The sequence below is a fragment of the Eubalaena glacialis genome, chromosome 6 (genome assembly GCF_028564815.1).
Source record: "Eubalaena glacialis isolate mEubGla1 chromosome 6, mEubGla1.1.hap2.+ XY, whole genome shotgun sequence".
NCBI classification, from domain to species: Eukaryota; Metazoa; Chordata; class Mammalia; order Artiodactyla; family Balaenidae; genus Eubalaena; species Eubalaena glacialis.
Window position 1 is genome coordinate 28,588,724 of NC_083721.1, and position 16,454 is coordinate 28,605,177.

The 16,454-nt window shown below is 39.0% G+C and overlaps 1 pseudogene; it reads right to left on the minus strand.

The window, feature by feature from the left end:
• Positions 1 to 3,467: 3,467 nt before the first annotated feature.
• Positions 3,468 to 14,751, minus strand: LOC133092939 (small ribosomal subunit protein uS2-like; annotated as a pseudogene).
• Between the last annotated feature and the right edge of the window lie 1,703 nt (positions 14,752 to 16,454).

Genomic DNA, 16,454 nt, shown 5'->3' on the forward strand with positions numbered 1-16,454 from the left:
GTATACCCAGGAGTGGAATTGCTGGATCATATAGCAGTTCTATTTTCAGTTTTTTGAGAAAGCTTCATATTGTTTTTTATAGTGACTGCACCAATTTACATTCCCAGCAACAGTGTACGTGTTCCCTTTTCTCCACATTCTCTCCAGCATTTGTTATTTGTGTTCTTTTTGATGATACCCATTCTGACAGGTGTGAGGTGATATCTCATTGTTGTTTTGATTTACATTTCTGTTTTAATTAGTGATGTTGAGTGTCCTTTCATGTGCCTGTTAGCCACCTGTATGTCTTCTTTGGAAAAATGTCTATTCAGGTCTTCTCCCATTTTTTGATTGGGTTGTTTATTTTTTTGATATTGAGTTGTAAGAGCTGTTTATATATTTTGAATATTAACCCCTTATCTGTCATATCATTTGCAAATATTTTCTTACATTCCATAGGTTGTCTTTTCATTTTGTCGATGGATTCCTTTGCTGTGCAAAAGCTTTTAAGTTTGTGTCCCATTTGTTTATTTTTGCATTTATTTCTTTTGCCTTAGGACACAGATCTAAAACTCTTTTATGTCTCCCCAAAAGAGTCATCTGCCCTTTCAGCATCTAACTTTGTACCATTGGTTGTCTTTGAGTCAACTCTGTAGAATCCTAATTAGGGCTCAGAAGAGCAAAACGGGAAGCCTCTGCAGAAGGTAATGGGTTCTTTTTTTTTTACACGTGAGGGCAGGGAATGATCATATTTATATTTAAGAAAATCGCTCTGAGAGCAGATGGGAGACAGATAGCAGGAGCTGGACAAAACTGGGGCTGGGGAGATAAGGTTATAGACTGTCATAATTGGCCAGGGAAGAGACAAAATGAACCTGAGATTCGGGTAGTGGAGAGAGTTGGGGAGGGGTCAATACAAGCACAATTAAGGAAGTTGACTTGACATAGCATTAATTAGCGGGCACAGCTGATGTTTAGGGAAAAGCGTGGGAAAGTTTTCTAGCTTGGGTAAGAAGATAGATCTTGGGAATGATTTGCAAAGATAGAGAGTAAAGGGAGAGGGAATATGTCATTAAAAAGATGAATAAAACAGAAGGAGAATAAGATGGTAATAGGACTAATTTTGGACATATTGAAAGTGACTGTGGAGCTAGATAACCACAAGCAATTAGATATCCAGGTCTAGAACTGAGGAGACATACATGTTGACCAGACAGATTTGGAAGTCATCAGCATTTGTGTGTTAAGGCCCTGGAAGGGAATGAGTCTATCCAGGGAAGTGTGAGCTGTAACACAAAATGGAAGACACGAGGGAGACTGAGAAAGAACCATGGGAGAGGGAGAAACAAAGTCGAAAGAGAGTTATGGCAGAAAGCCATGAGGCAAGTGCTTCATCAAGGAGGGAATGGTCAATAGAGCCAAATTCCATAAAACAGCATCTACACTGCCAGGAACCAGTTCTCCCTCCATGATTCATTGAACCTGTCAACACCACATCATGATTCTAATCTCTCAGGTCAAAGCCCAGTACCTTTGTTTGACTCATTCTGTTTCCTCATTCTCTATATTTAAGGCGCTAAATTTCCTTCCCATTCCTTGATATCCATTCCTTTGTCTGTAAACTCAATGCCATATTTATTCCCTTCAATTCTTTACAATAAATTTTTAACTTGAAAAATTGGTTTTGTTTGGGAAAATATGTCCCTATGTATCTAAGTATTAAGAAATGTATGAGAATAATAAACACCAAATTTAGGATGAGGATTACCTCTGCAGAGGGTGGGACAGTTATGATTAGGGAAGGGAGAGATATCAACTGAATTAATAATGTTTAATACTTAAGCTGGGTAACAGGATCATGGATTTAAGTGTCCTGATAGTTAAATAATGCAAAAAAAAGAAACTATTTAAGAAATGCTTTATAATGACATCACCCTGAAATTCAAGTTTTTAAGGTCTTCTTAGTGTGGGACCCTGCTCTCTGTCTTATCTTACTTCCCACAGTTCCTTGCAGTATTGTCTTCTGGATCTGGCTCCTCTCTATATCATTCAAAAAGGTCATTGTCAAGTGCATTTCTTTGTTTTCTTTCATTATTAGTGTCCCCCTGCCAGGAATGCAACTCCACTCAGTCAGGTATTCCTCTCCAAAATCTTTACAGCCCTTTAAGCTCAGAAACATTTGTTGCCCTCTCTCCATTGAACATGAACTCCCCACCCTCTGAAATCTCATGAGTGCATGCATGTGTGTGTGTGTATGTGTGTGTAACATCCTTATCTATCACTTTCAAATCTATTTGCATGATATTTTTATCAATATAGTTCAGCAATTCTAATCCTGGTGGCACATTAAAATTATCTGAGACATTCTTAAGAAATATTATATGTCTGGGCTTCGACTCAAACAAGGCTGAATGACAGAATTTTAAAAATCTTCCAAGTTAATTCTAATACTACAGTTCTAGCTTGATCATGCCTTGAAGGCAGGGGCCACCTCTTCTTAGCCACCTCCACACTAGCACAGAATTTCACATATGAGTACATGAAATATATGAATATGAGCTTAAATACCAATTTCATTCAATGAAACCCGGAAAAGCTAATAATCTTAAGAAACTACTGCACTATTCTTCTGACATTACAATATATAAAAAAGTCCACTTAACAGTAACTTGACTTTCAATAGTTCACTGTCATGAATATTTGGAAGCAAGTTACCTAAATGTGCAAACATGAACAGCTGGACTGAAGTTGAACACTGACTGAGTGATGTTAAATACTGGAATCCAAGGAGGCAAGGCCATAGATAAGAGCTTTTAGTTCCAATGTTTGACAACTGATCATTAATGCCAGTAGGATCAAAGTAGCGGTAGACAAGTATAAAAAATAAAGCATGAAAAATGTAGGGCACTTAGTAAAAGAATGACAGTACAAAGATGTTAAAAAGAATCGTTCATGATAATATGCAATTGTGGGATAAATCCTGTTCTAATTTTCCAAATTAAATCATAAATGTTTATAACTTGTGTGTTGCATTGTTCTTTATAGGCAAATGGTATTTAAATGCCGAAAGTTGTTACATCTGTGTTAGTTGTGTCAAAATGATACGCTTCTATTTGCAATAGTCTTGATGGCAAGAGTTAGATAATTATTTACGTCATTGGCATACCATCAGAAAAGAGAATGTATTTTTAATCCAAATTTTCAGAAGGAAAATGAGAAGATATATTAGATAACTTTTAATGTCTCTTCCAACCTTTAGATTCTTTAACTAAACTATGTCTATTGATCTACAAGCTCACTGACTCTTTCCTCGGCCATGTCACATCTACCGATGAGCCCACAGAAAGCAGTCTTCATTTCTGTTACAGTGTTTTTTGACTTCTTACATTTCTTTTTGATTCTTTCTTAGATTCTTCATCTCTCTGCTTACACTACCTCTCTGTTCTTGCATGTTGTCCATTTTTTTTTTCATTAGGGCCCTTACCATATTAATCATAGTTATTTTGTTTTATTAAAAAATTTTTCAGAAACTGTTTATTTTCCAACAAGCTTATTTCCATTTTCTGTTTAAGAATCTGTAGATGAACAGCTGAGGAACACTCAGTGGTTGCTCCTACATGCCCAATGGCCTGGGCAGTGGGAGCTGCAGACTAGTCTTCAGCAGTAAACTGCTGAAAAGGCACAGGAGGAAACTTCATGCCTTCAGCCCAGCCTGCGACCTCGGGTTGAGTAACAGTAAACTCAGGAGCTGGAGCCGTGCATTCACTCTGAAATTTCTCCTTGGTCACAGCCTTTTCAGCAGCATCCTCCTCTTCCTTTTCAACCTCTTTAGTATTTCTGTAGAAGTAGAGATCAAGCATGACCTTCCATGAGTGTTCCTGGGAGATGGTGCCATGCACGCGTAGAACTTCTGGAACAGCATCCATCACATCAGACCTGCTGAGCGAGCTCCCTTGTATGGGTGGCAATGTCCACATAGCACAGAGGAGAGTCTGTGTCACACAGAGCAATAGTAGGCAGGAGATGCCTCTGTGAGAGGCTGGTTGTTAGCCCTGGGATCAGTAACCGCCAAAAGTCTCTAGGCTCCAGTAAGGCTTCCTGGATCTAGTTCCAAGTTCTAGGAGTAAGGCAGCTAGCAATAGAGCAGAACACTTCAGCTCAGCTCACTGGCCAATATTGCTGGATGATACGACACTGACATCAGCTGGGTTTTCAAAGGCAACAATGGCACCAGCTGCCGGCAGAAGCTTCTCTCAGATTTTCTTCAGATTTATGAGGTAGATGCTATCACTTTACCTTTGGTGATGGACTATTCCATTTAGAAGTCAAGGTTGGTACCACCTAAGTGTTCCTGCTGCAAGGAATTTGAGGAACTCTTCCTCTTTATTTGCAGGACATTGAGGGCTCTGGACATTGTGAAAGTTTCCCTCTAAGTTACAACAGAACCCAGAACAATGCTGTATGGACCCCTCTCTGGGTAGCACATAAAGGCTAATCACAGTTATTTTCAATTCTCTGTCTGATAATCCCCAAATCTGTGTCACGTCTAAGTCTGGTTCTAATGCTTGCTCTGTCACTTCAGTCTGCTTTTTCTTGCCTTTGGCAGGCCTTATAATTTTTTGTTGAATGGTGAATATGATATGTACGAATAATTAGAATGAGGTAAATAGGGTTTTAGTATGAAGATTTATGTTAACTTTTGCTGTAGCAATAGGTTCTAGAAGATTCGAATTCCTCTAGTGTCCTTGCTTTGTTTTTCCTCTTGACATTGGGCTTCCCTGAGAATGCCTCCTCAGAGAGAGTCTGCTTCTTGTAGGACTTAGAAGTGTAAACTACTGTTTTACTGGAGCCCTGTTGGTGTGGTAGTATGGTGTGGGCAAGGGGGAGCGTTCTATAATCTTTCAATTAAATTTCAGTGTTTTAATCGGCCTTGATCTTGGACTGTGACCTTCACAGGTGTTTCTCCATGGTACAGCTTCCCCTACCCACTGCCCTGCACTCCCTTCCCTGGTGCAGCCTTCCCAGTCTATTTCCTTGAACCTCTGATCCCTGTTGACTATGCTTTTGTTTTTTGTTTTTGTTTTCCCTCTTCAGGTGAAACAGGAAGCCTGGAAGGGGGTGGAATGGGAGGGGTTCCCTTCCACCAGCTGGGATAAGGCTCTGAAAAAGTCCTTTTGCCAGGAGAGTATCCTTCATTATGGTTCAAGTGTTGGTTTATTTCACAATGATTACTCTTCCCTTCCCCCCGAGAGCCAAAGGGATCTTTCTTGGATCTTCATGGTGAGAACCTAGTGGAGGTACCAGACACAAAGTCCATGAAAATGTAGGGACCCTCTTAAGGCTGCAGCCCGAGAAGTCTCTCGCTCTTATCTTTTTTTTTTTTTTTTTTTTTGCGAGGGCTTTCTCTAGTTGTGGCAAGTGGGGGCCACTCTTCATCACGGTGCGCGGGCCTCTCACTTATCGTGGCCTCTCTTGTTGCGGAGCACAGGCTCCAGACGCGCAGGCTCAGTAGTTGCGGCTCACGGGCCTAGTTGCTCCGCGGCATGCGGGATCTTCCCAGACCAGGGCTCGAACCCGTGTCCCCTGCATTGGCAGGCAGATTCTCAACCACTGCGCCACCAGGGAAGCCCTCTCGCTCTTATCTTAATGCACGTTCTGCTTCCAGCCAGATATTCACCAGAATTACTGTTTGTGTTCCTGCCGGTTTATGGCTCCAGCAGCTTCCGCTTCAGGTCAGCAAGTCTCACCTGTGCGTCTCTGCATGAACTTGTCCCTTCAGATTTCTGCCTGGTAATTTGCCCTGCAACCTCAGTTCTCTGACGTGTTCAAGAATAGTCATGGATTTTCAGTTGATCCAGCCTTTTCTTATTGTAAGGACAGCAGTGACAACTTCCAAATTTTTCGTCTGTCAGAGCTGAACCCAGAAGCCTAATCAAATCATTTCTAATTGTATGTTTCTAAACTTGTAGACACACATAATAGTTAAATGCAAGATTTAAAACTATTCTATCGGAACTAAATATCTTGTCATTTAAGTATATTTTAAAACTTAATTAAAAAAAACAGTCAGTGTTTAGGATTTGTTGACATTTAATATTTTAATTTTTGTCAGTTTTCACTGTTGACATAGTGAACATTGCTTTTAGTTATTTAATTTAAGAAACTGTTGCTTCTCAATTAATAAGCGTAGTAATAGCAGTCACTGCCATTTCACGAAATCTTCCTCAGAGGTTACCTTATTTATACTCCCATTAATCAAGAGTAATGTTTGGTCTTATTTTATTCTGTCTATTTTGGGTATTATTATCTTTATTTAAATAACTTACAGTGTCTGGAAACTTTGATCAAGTTCAGCATTTCACTGTATTTATGAAACTACTTGCTCTGGTTTCTTAACCTAAAATACTTTTAAAAATCACATTTTGTGTCACAATCTCAGGATTTTTTTTTTTTTTTGTAAATAGGTAAAGCACCTCCTACAGAGTTTTTTTTCTTTTAACGAATTAATGAATTAATTTATTTTTGGCTGCGTTGGGTCTTTGCAACCAAGCCATTTGCTGGGCACGGGCTTTCTCTAGTTGCAGCGAGCCGGGGCTACTCTTGGTTGTGGTGTGTGGGCTTCTCATTGTGGTGGCTTCTCTTGTTGCAGAGCACGGGCTATAGGCATGTCGGCTTCAGTAGTTGTGGCACTTGCGCTCAGTAGCTGTGGCTCACGGGCTCTGCAGTGCAGGCTCAGTAGTTGTGGCACATGGGCTTAGTTGCTCCAAGACACGTGCGATCTTCCTGGACCAGGGCTCGAACCCGTGTCCCCTGCATTGGCAGGCAGATTCTTAACCACTGCGCCACCAGGGAAGTCCCAGGATTATTTTGATTATTGAAGCTCTTCTGGAATAAAGGGAAAGTATTATTACTGATGGGGTTTAGAATGTGCTAACCCCAAATATGGCACCATTGTATATTGAATATTTTAAGTTGAAGGAATTTGAGAAATGGAAGGTGCTGGAAGGACTCTCCATCCCCTTCTCCCCTGAAACAAGTCATAAGGCCCTCAAGTGAGAGGTGCCCTTTCTATAGTAGGAGGAAAGGAGCAGCCTTATCTCTGAACGTGAATGGACCGGTCTTGCTAAGTTTCCCCCATTTGACTACAGTTACCTCACACCCTTTGTCCTGTCATATCTTTTCTCATCTTTCCACTCTTCATCAAACTCAGCATAAAAACACTTAGGTTTAACTGCTTCTTTGGGTCTTTACTTCCTTATGAAGGCTCCTGTGTCACACAAAACTTACATTAAATAAATTTATATGCTTTTCTCAATTAATCTGTCTTTTGTTACAGAGATCCAGCCAACAACCTGGAAGGTAAAGGAAAAGTGATATTTTTTCTTCCAAACATTATAAATAGAGAAAGTTTTATTTTTGTCTCTTGTTTTTTGTTAGTATGAGGTGGTCACTGACAGATGTTGTAACAAACCATTAACATTATCCAAGTTTAAATGATCATTATTCTGGTATATTATAATGAAGGATTTCCTCATTCGAAGAGCTCTGTGATAATTTGATATCTTGTCTTACATGTCAGGTCAACTGTGGGTCAGGGATGTGACCCTTTGTCTCAGGCTGTGGTTTCAATCAGCCAATCCTCGGAAGCAGGGTACCTCTGTATAACTCAAACATCTTGGTGGTTTCTTGAATTGCTCTATAATTATAGGCTTAAATAGAAATAAATTTAAATGGGGCTGTATTCTTAGTTGAAGTAAACTGAAACCCTGAAATTCTGTGGGACAATGAAGAAGGTAAATTTTGAAGCCTCGTACTTCTGGATGCAGTTCATGAAGAATGGAAACTAGTTGGGATTTCTCAATTTTTCAATGAAATGAAATTTACAAAAAGACCCCAAACTATTTTATCAGTCTGAATTTCCTGTATAGGTATCTGACTTGCCTAAGAGGAGAGTTTGTGAGATCTCTCCAAGACAGTTCCATCTCCCACTCTCTCATAACCATTTCACACGTTCTCCTCTCTACAAAAGCCTCCAGCACCTCCTCCCATCATTTTAAACTGATGGCCTTGTTTCCTATTTCATAGAAAAAATACCAATCTTCCAACCTGCATCTGTACTCACATATCCTATATTCCCTTTTGTAGTTAAACATGATGGACCGTCCCTGGTCCTAAGGTCAACTCCTCCTCTTGTGTACTGCCTCTCATCACCTCTCACCTGCTCAGACTTCACTCCAGCAATTGTCCCCTCTCTTTTCCATAAAAAAAAGAAGGAAAAAAAAAAGGACAACAAATTCACCTTGATTCCACATCTCTTTCAGCAACATTTTCCATTTCTCTGCTCCCACTTACAGCCAAAGCTCTTAAAAACAATTGCCTCTACCCATTGTCTACAACTCCAGTTTTCCCACGCTCCCTTGAACCTATTCCAATCTGCCTCCTGTCTCCTTTTCTCCACAAGAACTGTTTATTCAGGGTCACCAGTTACCTCCATACAGCCAAACCCAATAGTCACTTCTCTGATATAGTCCTGATATAGCCTTACCTATAAGCAGCTTTTGGCCCACCAACAGCTTTTTTTTTTTTTTTTTTAACAAATGATCATCCTTTCCTTCCTGAAACACTTTTCTTCACTTCATGTCAAGACCTTCCTTGCTCTTGATTTTCTTCTATCTCTCTGACCACTCCCTCTCAGCCTCCTTTGAGGAACTTGGTTCTGCCTTACCTTGACACTCTCTACATCTCTCTGCCCCAGAGATTTTTTTTCTACGTATATTCACTTTTCAGATAATGTTATTTAGTCCCATAGCTTTCATGCTCTCTCCATAAAAATTCTAAAATTAATATCTGCCTACTCAACAAACAATTCTACATGGATATTGACAAGTTCCTCACACATAGACTGTTCAAAATTGAACTCTTGATTAAATGTTCCTCCACAAGCCTCTTCACTGTATACATTTGCCGGGTACCAAATGCCAAGAACAGAAAGGTGGTTTTAAAATCATTTTTAATAGTTAAAATTTGTTTTAAAAAAAAATAGTGTGATATAATCTCTCCAGTGTGAACTATGCCTCTTTAGCTTACTTTAAGGTAATGAGAACTAACCAGTATAGGACTGTTTTTCTCCCTTTTTCTTTTTAAACCAAGAAACACTGATTCTATTTCATCATTTAAAGATAATTTGGGCCACATGAGGCAGTGGGTCTGAGGAAAGGAGAGCTTTCTAGAGACCTGGACAGTGCACTCTGACATGGGGAGCTGGGGAAGGGGGCAGGAGTCTGGCCCTGGGAATGTGATCTAGGCTGCAGGCTCCAGGCTCAGTGAGGGCCTGGGTTCCAGAATTCAGCTTAGTGCAGCTGACTAGACCCTTTGGAGTTGGCTGCAGCTTTGCAGTAAAAGCACTGAAGGGGAGCAATGCATTTTGTGTAGTGAGACAAAAATTAATTTCTGCAGACAAAATCTTTAACAACGATACTATCCACAAAGAATATAATCATAATGAGGAAAATTTCCTGATGGTTATGGTGACGGAACCCAAAGCGGTGAAACAGCAGGCCCAGATACATGCAGCCCAGAGATCAAATCCAGCCACCACTGCTGCAGTGGTTCAGCCACAGCAGCAGCTTTGGCTCAAGCGCCAACCTCTGTCCCTGCTTTGGCTCCCACCTCTGCACCTGTACCCATCGCTCTAGCATCAAGGACTCCATCTTCAGAACCTGCACCTCCTACTGCAACTAAACAAGGGAAACCTGGGCAGAAGCCAGTGGGGACGCCTGTGACTACTAGCCCAATACCCACTGACAGCACATGAGAAGAGTCTTAGCAAAAGCCTTTTTGAAGATGCAAAGAGCACCTGTGACAGGTTGGTCTTATGAGAATATGGTAATGAGATCATGTCAATGAGCTGGTTTCAACAACCCTGACAGAGCAGTGAAGTATTTTTTAATTTACCAAATATTAAAAAAAGATGACTGATAAGCTTTATTTTTAAGAGCAGTTTTAGGTTTACAGAAAAATTCTGTTTGTTCATTTCTTTTGTTGGGGATTCCATGCTTAAGTGAAATCATACAGTATTTGTATTTAAGGAGAAGGGAAACACTCTCTTTAAATGAAAATAATTACCAATTAAAAAAAAAATGTCTTGACCATTGAATGTAAGACAATTCTTAGATTATTTGAGAAGCTGTACAATTACAGTATATACTTACTATACAAAAACATAGCTTCGTGTTCACATTTTTTGCTTGTTTTGGGTAAAAATTGGTAGTTGTCTGGGTTTCAAAATAATCACTGTGGGTTTGATTTCGATGTGTCCTTTGGGGTAATGTAACTTTTGAAAATGAAGACATGCAAAGGTCACTTTCACTCTCTTACTTTTCCCTCAGGAGAAATGTGTTTACCAGCAAGCTATGAGTTCAAACAGTTGCCTTTCTTTTTTAAACCCACAAAATGCTTATTGAATTAAAAAACTAATGGAAATGTTTCAAAACCATGTTTCTGACATTTTCTTAAAATTGCATTTCTTTTTTAAAAATATTTATTTATTTATTTGTTTTTGGCTGCATCGGGTCTTAGTTGCAGGACGCGGGCTTCTCTCTAGTAGTAGTGCACGAGCTCCAGAGCTTGTGGGCCCAGTAGTTGTGGCGCCAGGGCTTAGTTGCCCCGCGGCATGTGGGATCTTATTTCCCCCACCAGGGATTGAACCCACACCCCCTGCACTGGAAGGTGGATTCTTAACCGCTGGACCACCAGGGAAGTCCCAGGTTTCTAACATTTATAAACTTTTTTCCTTTGTTAGATAAAGATGTGTGACAAATAAAGTCATTGACATTATAATAACTTTGAAAAAGAGGAGCAGGATAGAGCTATATCCAGCATATTTTTTTAATTAGCATTCTGGTATATTTATTTCCAAATATTTATTTCTATACAACGTTTTTTTTACTTAGTTGTGATCATACTTTATATAAAATATATCTTGCTTTTCACTTAAATTATATCACATGTATTTCCCATGTCATTATAAGTTACTTAGAACTACAACTTTAAGTAACTGCACAGTAATCTGTTATGTATCCAGCATCTTTTTATTGCATTAAGAAGATGGGAGCAATCTTTGGAAGCCTGAGAGATGCACCTGGGAACATATTTTAAAAAATATAAAGTTAAGATTTTCATGGCATATTAAAGGTAAAATCTTAATAAGCAAAAAAAAAAAAAACCTTTTGAATGCCCTTTTAGTTATGTAAATATGATATATAATTATATACATAACATCTCTTGTATGTTGTACAGGCAGCTCAAATCGAGAACTCCCTGAAAAAATTCTTAGTTTTCCTCCCAAACCTAATTATATCCAAGATTTCTTCACATCAATAAATGGTAGCACTAGTAATACCTACTCTTACTGACTTACAAAAGCACTATATTAACCCTTTGTCACATGTATTTTATAAATAATTCCCCAGAACGAAGCCTTCCCCTAAGATTTGATTCCGCAATAAATCACAGAAAAAAGACAGTCTGAGCCAGACATAAAAATAATTCATACTTACAAAATAATTTAGGATATAATTATTCGACTTCAAAAGAGCCAATATTTTCAGAAAATATTGAATTTATCCAGAACGTTAAAAAATGATGACTTTTTACAAAATAGTTGTAAGGTGCCAACACATTTTTGGGAATACTTAGATTAGGTAAAATACCATTTATCTTTAGTGTGACTGCTACATTTCTGTAGAATTTAAGTCAAAATGTAAACACTATTATACCATTTGACTATTGTGTCTCCATCTACAAAGATGTGTCTACATAATCAAGTTTCTATAGGATATGTGGAATAACTCTAACCATCAGAGTATTGCTTCATTGCCCAAGCCCAGGTTCTCCATTCATTCCCACTCGATTCCCTGTGCAAGACACTCTGGGGTTCCAATAGCTCCGACCTTTTAATCTATTCAACCTGTAGAGACTTGCTTTGGCCAGCTCTGTATAAACACTTTGTTTTTCTTAAGAAAATAAACTCTTATTTCAAAACCACTCTTTTGTGGGCAGAGGGCTGTGGTAGAGCCTTGTAAGCAGTAAAATATTTCTCAACACCAGAAAAATACTCTTGACTTTTTTAAAGGATGTTTTCAATTAAAAAAAATTAACCGCAGTCATTGAAGAGGAAATGAGATGGCAGTTTATTTGATGCTGATAATTTAATTTATTCTTCTGAAAAATTGCCCCAATTTAAAAAAAATCATGAAATAGAAGTTGTATGTAAATACTGTTAGCTCATTACTATTGATTATTCTTATGCCACTCATTATTTCAAAGTGAAGTTCAAAACCACAATTACTTTCTACCCTCTTCTCTCCACTGCACTGTCCTGTTCCTCCACTCTTGAACAGAATTTTTCAAGTCAAGTTGGCATATTTGCTTTCCTTCAACAGCAGTAACAGAAATGTCTGGGAGAAAATGTGTCTGCGGACAAGCACAAGGCATCATATTTCCCACACTCTATTCCTTATAACAAAGCTATTTGTAATCTTTGCGGACTTCACTTATTTTTCTCATTACAATGTCATCTCTCTGAAGCAATACTTGTCTATTTGAAGCAAACTTTTAAAGTTGAATCCTACTAAAGTGAATTCTAAGACACATTTTTTTCAACAAGGAATCTATTTGATTGAATAAACTTTAAAATAAAAAAAGTATATAAATGTACATTAGAACACGGATTCTTAGTGGAGAAGTGGAAGAAAAGGAAGCTGACAAGGGGATGCGGGCTTGGCCAGCGAAGTGGGGGATCAGAATCTTGTCATCCCTGAGGAGAAAGGAAGAGAGTGTTCCCAGAAGGAAGTTTGTCACAGTGTCAAATGTGTCAGAGTTCAGAAAATTAGTGACTAAAAAACACCGTTTGATTTCAACAAAAAAGTTGGTACCTTCGATGGAAGCAGTTTTAGGCAGGTTTGCAGGGAGCATTTGGAACTCAGCTAGTTAAGAGTTGGAGGTAAACAAGATGTTAGAAAGGAGAAAAATGTAGTGCAGAGAGTCCTTTCATGAAGTTTGACAGGGAAGGAAAGAGAGAGGAGGAAGCAGCAGAATAAAGGTGTGGGGCTGGGATAGAGACTGCAAAATTATTAAACATGGGAGACATTAGAGAACTAGTTTAAGGACAGAAAAAAAGGATCCAGAGACAGAATGAAGACTCAAGTAGGAAAGAGGAAAACCCATGTATCCTAGAGACCCTTAGATGGCAGGAGTGGATAGGATCAGATGCGATTCATTTTTACAGGAAGAGAAACTCTACACCATTGCGACAGAAGCGAGAAAGAATTAATGGGTGACAAAGATAAGATTGGAGTCTATCCTTAGTATCTATACTCGGAGTGCACATTTGTACACATTGCTATTTGCTGTTTCTGAAAGGCCCAACATCGTCCCTCCATGTACACACATCTCCCAGCCATATTGCCATACATAGCTCAAACATCGTTTCTGGAAAGCCTTCCCTGGCAAGGGCAATCTGCTTTGGAAGTTTCTCCTCGTGCTCTCAGATGCTCCCCGCGCATTGCTCTATGCATACTTTGCCTTATAATTTAACTGCATTTACTTGTCAGTCTTCTCCTTTGGACGGCAAACACTTTGAAGGTAGAGACATATTTTATGTGCCTTTGTACAATTACAGTATATACTTACTATACAAAAACATAGCTTCGTGTTCACATTTTTTGCTTGTTTTCGGTAAAAATTGGTAGTTGTCTGGGTTTCAAAATAATCACTGTGGGTTTGATTTCGATGTGTCCTTTGGGGTAATGTAACTTTTGAAAATGAAGGTAGAGACATATTTTATGTGCCTTTGTATCACAGAGCCTAACGCATTTGAGGAACTTCGTCTGTATTTGTTAAATCAATGATCTCTTCTACTTAGATGAAATGAATTGTCATGAACACACCTCCTCTGAACACTGTGAGTGGCAGGGCGTGGGAATGGAGGTGAGCTTCCTGTACTCTCTTGCTGTGAATTTCTGCTCTTGGCTTGACTCACTATTCCTTTTTATCATCTTCTCCCTGTAGCTCTTGTTCCCTCTGAGCTTAGCCTTACCCCAGGCTCCATTGACCATGGCTTCCCGACCCTCTTTCTCCATTCCAAAAAGTCACCCTAAGCAACAGATTTTTCATTCCATGTAAGGGTTTAATGGAGAAATGCAGAAATATGTGGCAAAACAATCAATGCAACGTGAGGTATTAAAGACCATCATAAAAAACAGTTGAAAGTCTCATTGACAATCAATTCCTACTATAGGGAAACTCTGACTGGATATCTTTCTCATGAGAACATGACCTACCACTCTTTCCAGGAGATGCCCAATCCTTATCTCTCTCCAGAATTTCTTCTCTACTTTTCTCCCCAGGTCGTGCCACTCACTCCTCCCTACAAGGATCATGGTAGGCAGAATAATGGTCCCTCCAAGGTGTCCATGTCTTAATCCTCAGAACTTGTGAATATGTTATGTGGCAAAGAGGAATTAAGGTTGCAAATCAGCTGACCTTAAAGCAGGGAGAGTAGCCTGGTTTACCCGGGTGGATCCAAATGTAACCACAAGGCTCTTCAAAAGTGAAGAGGGAGACAGCAATGTCAGTAAGACTCCACTGATCATTACTGGCTTTGAAGATGAAAGGGGCCACAACCAAGGAATGCTGGAGGCCCCTAGATGCTGGAAAGGGCAAGAAGATGCATTCTTCCCTGGAGCCTCCAGAAAGGGACTGAGCCCTCATGCTGACCCGTGTTGGTTTTCTAAGTTACAGAACTATAAGATAATAAAGTTGTGTTATTGCCAACCATTAAGTTTGTAATAATTTTCATAGCAACAAATAGAGCACAAATACAAGGACCAAGATAACAAATCCAAATTCATTTTGATGTGAAATATCTTAATTCTTTTGACTCAACATCTGCTCTAGTCCAAGCTCTGGGACTTTGCTTTACCAAATCAAAAAGAACATTAACAAACTTTGCTTTACAAAATAGTTATCTAACCCTAAAATGAATGGAAAAGAACCCTCTCATGCTCAAGCCCTCTTATCATATTTATGACATTTTTTATTTCTATCACAAATACATTGTTCAAAGTATGACTCCAGAAATAACATTATTCCTCTACCAGGAAGGCATTAAAATATGTTTGTGTATCTCACACTGTTCATTTTAAATAGGTATATATAAATAACATGCTTATCGAAGGGAAAGGAGGAGAAAAGCTTGAGGAATAGGAATTTTAAAAGTTTGATTTGCCAAACTCTTCCAGTTTGACTCTGACAACTCAGTGTTAAATAGCTCCTTATTGAAAGAGCAGAATATTAATGTTTAATGAACTTGAACAAAAAATCGTACAACTTAACCCTTTCAATTATTCAAATAGAGTTTCCTACACTGGACATGAATGAAGTTCTAAAGCAATCCTTCTCAAACTTTAATGTGTAAACAAATCACATGGAGATTTTTTAAAAATGCAGACTCTAATTCAATAGGTTTGGGTGGGGGCTGAGATTCCGAGGTTCTGACTTTCCAAATGCTCCTAGATGATGATGATGATGCAGTTGGTCCCTGGACCACATTTCAAGTAGTAAAGTCATGGAGGACATTGAGGGTCACAGTAAAATCAAATGCTTGAATTCTATGCTTCTATAAATTAAACATATCAAAACTATACACTCACTAAATCTGTTTATGTAGCAAAGAGAGAATTCTATAAAATTATTATTTGGAGTTGAAAATCATTTTATGACAAGACCTTAACATTATGAATTTCGTTTACAATTGTTTATAGCATCATTAAACAATTCTTTTTCAGTGATGGTGTAATCATGGCAAACTCTGTGTTCCACCTCCCCCCACTAACCCCAGCCCCAATGGTTTATAATAAGCATAGGTTTCTGCTAGCTTACTGTAAGAGCCTGTTCATCTGTGTGCCAGGAAATGGTAGGATTAAGAGGTCAGATGCCATTAGCTAGTTCCCTTTGCCACCACTGCCATTGCCTGAGAGATGTTCCAAGTCTCCAGTAGAAGCCTTGCGTTTGGTCCCACTTCCAACACATTGCAGGAATAACAGTACCACAAATCTGATCCTGTTATCTAGATATAAAACTTATCAATGTCTGTTAACAATGCCTCCTAATCCCACCTCCCCCATGATCTATCTCCTGACTTGCTCTCCAGTCCCATTTTACGCCAGTCTCTCTCCTTCCTTGTGTCATCTCCAGCCACACAGCTATTATCTCATTTCTTTCAATATTCCATTTTCTCTTCCACCTCAGGCCTGTGTTCATGATCTTCTCTCCCTATAAATACAACTGTCCCCAAACTCCTCACTTTTGATGCTTAACCGTTTTTCCAATCTCAACTCAAAAGTCACTTTCTTGTCAAAGCCTTCTTTGATGCCTCAGACTAAGTCATGTGTCCTTGCCACACACTCTCATAA